The 7315-nt window shown below is 34.7% G+C and overlaps 1 protein-coding gene across 1 annotated transcript in view; it reads right to left on the reverse strand.

The window, feature by feature from the left end:
- Positions 1 to 7315, reverse strand: part of CSF3R (colony stimulating factor 3 receptor) — a 556874-nt gene that overhangs the window by 514018 nt on the left and 35541 nt on the right. The gene's annotated exons all lie outside the window — the stretch shown is intronic.

Raw genomic sequence — 7315 nt, forward strand, 5'->3', positions numbered from 1 at the left:
AGTTCTTTAAAAGTCAAAAGTAGAGCTTTGGTAGAAGAAATATTATATATACATACAGCTCAGGTAATGCATAATACACCAGGTGTCCTGTCTCCAAAAACTGTGCAGTTAATACAGAAAAGCAACTAGGACAGCCACCAACACTGTCAAAGATCACTATCTATGGCAAAGGCAACATTTTTTATCATCTCAACCACAACTGTTATGGAAGACCATCAAAAACTTTTTGGTAATTTCACTGATTTCACACACAACACATCTAACTAAAATCTAAGTATCAACTCTAACTTTTCCAGTGAATACAAAAAAAGAATTCATCCTCACCACAATAAATCAGATCATGACTTCTTTCTTTCTCTTTCACTTATTTTACTTGTCTTCAGATGCCTTAGTTCATGTATAACCCTATGATATCGTATAGTGTCAAACACTTTAGCCAGATTGAGATAAATTCAAAGACAGATAAACCTTCGTCCTAGGCAACAGTCATACTCTAAAAAAATTACGATGTTAAGCATACATCAATATTTTATTTAAGCATATTTATGCATTAACTGACTTGGTGTGCAGTCTTCCACTGTAAATAGTGTATACAGTTTTAGTGTACCTGCTATATAACATCTTCATAATTTCTTTTTTTTATTTTCTAATTTAAATACTTGTATATTTTTGCCAAAAACTCTTTTTTTTAATTGTGGATGATTAATATATTTTGTTACAACCAATAAAATACTTGCAAACACACACACACACGCACATACACAAGCACACACACACACGCGCATGCACACACATGCACGCACGCACATATACAATTTACAATAAAAAATAAAAAGGAAAATAAAAAAGATCTATGGCAAAGGCAACATTTTCTATCATCCCAACCACAACTGTTATGGAAGACCATAAAAAACTTTTTGGTAATTTCACTGATTTCACACACAACACATCTAACTAAAATCTAAGTATCAACTCTAACTTTTCCAGTGAATACAAAAAAAGAATTCATCCTCACCACAATAAATCAGATCATGACTTCTTTCTTTCTCTCACTTATTTTACTTGTCTTCAGATGCCTTAGTTCATGTATAACCCTATGATATCGTATAGTGTCAAACACTTTAGCCAGATTGAGATAAATTCAAAGACAGATAACCTTCGTCCTAGGCAACAGTCATACTCTAAAAAAATTACGATGTTAAGCATACATCAATATTTTATTTAAGCATATTTATGCATTAACTGACTTGGTGTGCAGTCTTCCACTGTAAATAGTGTATACAGTTTTAGTGTACCTGCTATATAACATCTTCATAATTTATTTTTTTTATTTTCTAATTTAAATACTTGTATATTTTTGCCAAAAACTCTTTTTTTTAATTGTGGATGATTAATATATTTTGTTACAACCAATAAAATACTTGCAAACACACACACACACACGCACATACACAAGCACACACACATGCGCATGCACACACATGCACGCACGCACATATACAATTTACAATAAAAAATAAAAAGGAAAATAAAAAAGATCTGTCTTCGACAAAACTGTACTTGAGTCATGGAGAAGGAGGTTTTACAACCACTAAAATACTTGTAAAGCACACACATGCGCGCGCGCACACACACACACACACACACACACACACACACACACACACACACACACACACACAAAATAAAATTAAATAAAATTAAATAAAAAAAAAAAAAAAGATCTGTCTTTGACAAAGCCATACTTAAGTCATGGGGAAGGAGGTTTAGTGTTTCTTTGTGAGTAAGCTCCACGGTTGTTATTCCCCTCTGCTTTAAAAATATGCTTGTGAGTCTTACTGATGTAATTTTTGAGATCATGGAATGGCCTTCCTTGTAGACTGAGACCAGCGTAGGCAACTTTCGGATATCAGGAATGTAGTTAGATGTTAACGCAATATTAAAGTGTACATATCAGAGTAGAATAATTTGATTTTGGTTGCACCGATTAGAGATTTGATATTGTTCTTAGACAGATTGTATACATGGAATTTGGGAAACTAATGGCTCGCAACTCATTCAGTCCTGAGCACCAATAGGCTAAGTAATTCTCTTCCTTATTGAGGTTTTCTAAGCCAAGGAACCACTTGCTTCCTGAGAGCTTTTCTTCAAAATATTCTACTTTAAGGGCACTTCGTAATATTTGCAATAGCTGATAACTTATATGTGTTACAGAAAATGTAAAACATGAAAGGTCTTCTGTCAGCAGTAGGTTACACGAGGGTGTTGGTGTCAAAGGTATGCCAGCAGATGATTTTTATATTGCAGATTTATGAAAGAAAAATGTTATGTTATTTGCCAAAAAATGACTGGTGTTATACTGAAACAAATGGTTATATGTTTGTAAATGTGCAAGATACATCCAAGAGATCAGTAAGAGAATTGTTTATCTGTTTAAGCGTTTTTAATGAAGTATGACAAGAGAGGTTAGCATAATACTCTTTTTTGAAATTGCAGAGATCTATTCAAATTATGCATGTGACATATTCAAAATATTTCAAACCGATATTAGTCTACAAAACCATGTGTGTAAGATGGCAAGTATCAGTGACAACATTGCGTGCCTTTATGTTTTGTAAATGATGGCACCATTTGTTCTCCTGTAGGTATCATAGATTTTATGAAATGAATGCAGTTATGAAAATATGGCTATAATTAAGTCATAGCTGCTTAACCAAAAAACATTTATAATACCTCAGAATGTCTTTACATTTCCTACCATTTATTAATGTCATTTTTTACTAACACTCAATGCTTATATGCACCACCGCAACATGGCAGTATTACACTCCATTTTTGCATTATTAATGTAAAAATTAAAATGCATTACATTTTTCATGACTTTCTGCAAACACTCTCTAGCTCTGTACATCCCATGCTAGCCACTTCACTGTGTATCGCTAACAAATCATGTCAGCTTGTGGATGCCACCTTGCTACCTTAGTTTTAGGTATGTATCTGCACCAATCCTTCAGAAATTTGACTTTGAAGCCATTAACAAGTATACTCATTTTAGGAATATAGGGAAGTTTGCTGTAAAGACAAGTGTACTCTTACATGATACACAGAAACTCTAATTTCCTCATGAATATACCCTTGTAGGAAGCAATGAGTTAATAAAACCACTAAAGATTGCCATTTGACTATGTTAAAGGTGTGTCAGCAAAGAGTACAAAAACTGTAGGCTTAGGACACTGGAATATTTGGGCATATTGTCTCATGGTAACCAAGGCCCTAACATGATCAGCACTGGAGTGACCCAGAAAAATCCTGCTTGTTCTTGGCCTAAAACAAGTTCACACTTTATCATTAGACAGGTGGTATAAGCAAATGTATATAGCCTAGCCATGTACCAAGGATCTGTCACCAGTAGGATTATACCCCTTCTTGATAAGGGCTGTACTACTAATCCCTTAGGTAGTTATATGAACCCATTCGATCACCAGTTTTCAACATTAAGAAGGGTAAGATGTTACACCAGTTAACATGCAAAGGAAATGTTTTTCACAGGTAAGGAATCATCTAGGTAATGAGCTTAGCCCTATTTATATTACCATGTAAGTTGAAGTTTTTCTGGCAGAATTCCTAATACCACAACAGTTTCTGAAGCAGAGAAGATCTACTAAAATTGTATCTTTCAAAGCCCAAAAGGAAAGACAGATGCACTTTCCATGGGGGAGTCTGTATAAGACAGAATGCAGTAAAGGTCTTTCAAGATGGTATACATGTTTGGTGCAATAAACACCAAATGAAACATTATATCCAATGATAAGTCTAATAAGGGAGGAATGTAAGGGGGATAAGACCTCTTTAGATGGTGTGGATATGCATTTTATAATTAAATCAGCAATGAATAAAATATTTCCTTGTTGTAACTGGTATTTCTTGATCAAAGCACACGTCACTTGACAAAAGCGCTTAGATCTCTTACAACTCTACAAACCTTTAGTTGGTCTCTATTTATGCACTAATCAGTGGGAAATACTAGTTTCCTCAATGTGACTACATTAAATGTTTTGCATTAAATGTAAGGTCATGTTCATATTATCAAGTGCTGACTCTAGTTAGGTGTACTTGGAAAATATAAGTGCATGTGGACAAATAAATAATGGCATCCAGTTTGCAGTCATCCACAGACTTGGTAAACGACAAATGCTGGACAACTTTGGACGTCTGTCTTTATATTAGTGTAGTAGATGCCAAGCAGGAGATCTAGCACACAGCCCTGTGGCACTCCAAAAGTGACTAATCTATTACAGGAGAAGATAAAACCAATTTCACCTTGTGTGCACAATCATAACGCCAATTAACAATTCATTGAGTAATATAGGGGTTAATATTTTATTTGGTAAGTTCATCAACAATGTGTGCTTGAGGAATCACAAAGAATGCCTTAACAAGGTTAAAATAAGTGGCATGGACAGAATAACACACATTGGCAACAGTCAGAGCCTTAAAAAGTCATCCAAATTAAGCAAGGCACCATACTCTTCATCAAACCATGATGGCTAGGATCAGGTGTTTATATGTTACCAATTTCACTGCTAATAAGACTGACAAAGATCTGCTCCATGATTTTACTTGTAATAGTAGTGAGGGCAATGGGTCAATAATTTCCAAGGTCAGTAAGAACACTGTCCTCTCACAGAAACACCACAACTGCTATTTTCCATAGCTCCAACATATACCTTGTGGAGAGGCTAAAATTAAAATCTTAAGGAGAGAGTTTGACAGTAACATACTTTGTGCTAACAGCGAGATAGCCTAATATATTGTCAAGACCCATGGAGCTGCTAATTTCAGTCTTGATAATAGCTTCCAGGCTGTGATCCGTACTGATAATCAGAGGGGCACAATGAAAAGGCTTAAGGGAGGAGCAAATGGGGTGTGAAGGAAATGAAAAATTGAGCTAATTCATTTTTTTTCACTTAATGTTTTACGGCAATGGTTTGAGTGTAGACAGTGCTGTTCATTTTAACTCGGGCATCTAGTGCTGAATTGCACATTACTTTTAATATTCTTAATGTAGTCAGTATTACCCTTTCCAGAGCTAGCTACTTTCAGATCAAATTCATGATATGATCAAGGCCCTGCAGATCTGCTTCTATTCCTCCTTCTGAGTGGTGGTAGAAAATATTTTATATTAACTATATTGATTTCTCTCCCTGATGTACATTTGCTTATCAGAGAGTTGCACCATAAGGATTTACCCCCGAAGATGTCACTGTAATTATGATAGGTACTGACACAGCAATACATTGACTGAGGTGGCTGTAAAAACATGGGCAAATGTGGTTGCTTTACTGACAGGCTCATGAGGTTACAAAGCAATTATTAAGTCTCTCAGACAGGGATAAAAAGGTTGACTCTGTACTAGTCCCTTAATCTAATTGGGTTTTGGACAATTCACTACTAACTTTTAGGAAATGTGACAGCTGAGTTTTCATATTTGATTAAGGTGGGAGTTACAGTCGGAGGTGTACAGACAAAGGGAACATTTGTAAGACAAGTTTATATCTTTCACTTGTAGAAACTTAAACAATTTAATCTAGTGAGATGGTATTAATGAAATCAAGGAAGTGCTAGAACTGAGGTAGGGTAGGAGAGTGATGTGGACCACAGCATAACAGCATTGTTAAATGAAACTCCAACAACAATGTATTTAAATGTATTTGCTGTGAATTTTAACTATTTTGTGATCTATTGAGATGGTGTTATGGCTGAAAAGGGTCTGCAGACCATTCCACCTGGCCAGTAAACAAACAAATAGATGGATAGATACACACATACATACATATATACATATGTACATACATACATAGACAAATATATATTTTCATAGGCAGTAAGTAGGTATGCAGTACAGTCCAGGAGACCATTAAGACCATACCTCTCAACCTCTTGGCCTAAGAAATCTGAACAAAGCCTTAAATTTTAAGGGGACAAAGGCCCAAAAACTGAGACATTTTTAAAATATTCTTCACATAAACTTTGAAAGGTGATGGAATAATAGGTTTTGCATTAGCATGAATTTTCTGAAGGGTATAAAGCCCGAAACTCAAATGTCTGTCATTATGTTCTGACTTCAGTCCTCAATGATTTGCCAGAAAGCCAAAAATTTTATGAGGAATAGGCCAAAAATCTAGGCATTCTGTGAAAATCTGTACAGATGACAGGTATGATTAAGATGCCAAGTCCAAATTCTCAGTTGTCCCAAAGCACTGTCTGGTTACGTAAGTTGCTCAAAAAGTCAGAGCTTTAGTCGTAAAAGTCTTGAACCTATAGCCTTTATCATCTGTAAAGTCAAAGGGATTTTATGTATATGTTGAGCTAAAACATCAGATAGATAGATAGTAAGACTGACAGAAACATTTAATTCTGCTCTCCTTAAATGTATCCATAATCAGTTTAAGTACCTCTTAAATGAACACAATGGACCATATACTCATTTAACATGTAATATGTTGCAAAAAGCTGAACAGTTAAATGTTTTATGAATATATGCATACATATAGTCTCTCTCTCTCTCTCTCTCTCTCTCTATATATATATATATATATATATATATATATCCATGTATGTATCTCTCTCTCTCTCCAGCTCTGTATATATATATATATATATATATATATATATATACACACATACATATATATATATATATACATACACACATATATATATCTATATATATATATATATATATATATGGGTCTACTTCACTTCACCGAAATCTCATTTCACTGACATTCATTTCACTGATACCAAATCACCTAAAGTTCACAACACTGACAATTCCATTTTACTAAGTTCAGTTTTAGGAACAACAAGACACTGAAGGGTCACCTTTGCTCTAAATCCAGTTTGCTTAAGGTTATTGATAAATCTGTCAGAGCAGGTATGTACACCTGTAAGAATTGTAATGCCTGTGTCTTTATACATGCAGGCACACACTTTACACATCCAGTATTAGGGTTTAAGGTAGAGTGTTCATACTACGCCGACTGTAGAACAAGGAATGTGGTGTACTTCAGTTATCGTGTTGTGTTTTTCATACTACATTGGCAAAACTAATAGGCAATTCAAAGACAGGATATTGGAACATGTCTGAGATATAAAAAATATGAAAGAAAATAGTGCATTAGCCATGCATGTAAAGAACAAAGGTAGGGACCACACTTTTAAGTTTTTGGTTTGGAATTGGTTGCAGATAGGAAAAGAGGAGGTGATATGAAAAATATTACTGAAGCCGCAGAACAGAGATGGATAATGTTAC

The sequence above is a fragment of the Protopterus annectens genome, chromosome 1.part1 (assembly GCF_019279795.1).
Source record: "Protopterus annectens isolate FY-2018-M chromosome 1.part1, PAN1.0, whole genome shotgun sequence".
Classification (NCBI taxonomy): domain Eukaryota; kingdom Metazoa; phylum Chordata; order Ceratodontiformes; family Protopteridae; genus Protopterus; species Protopterus annectens.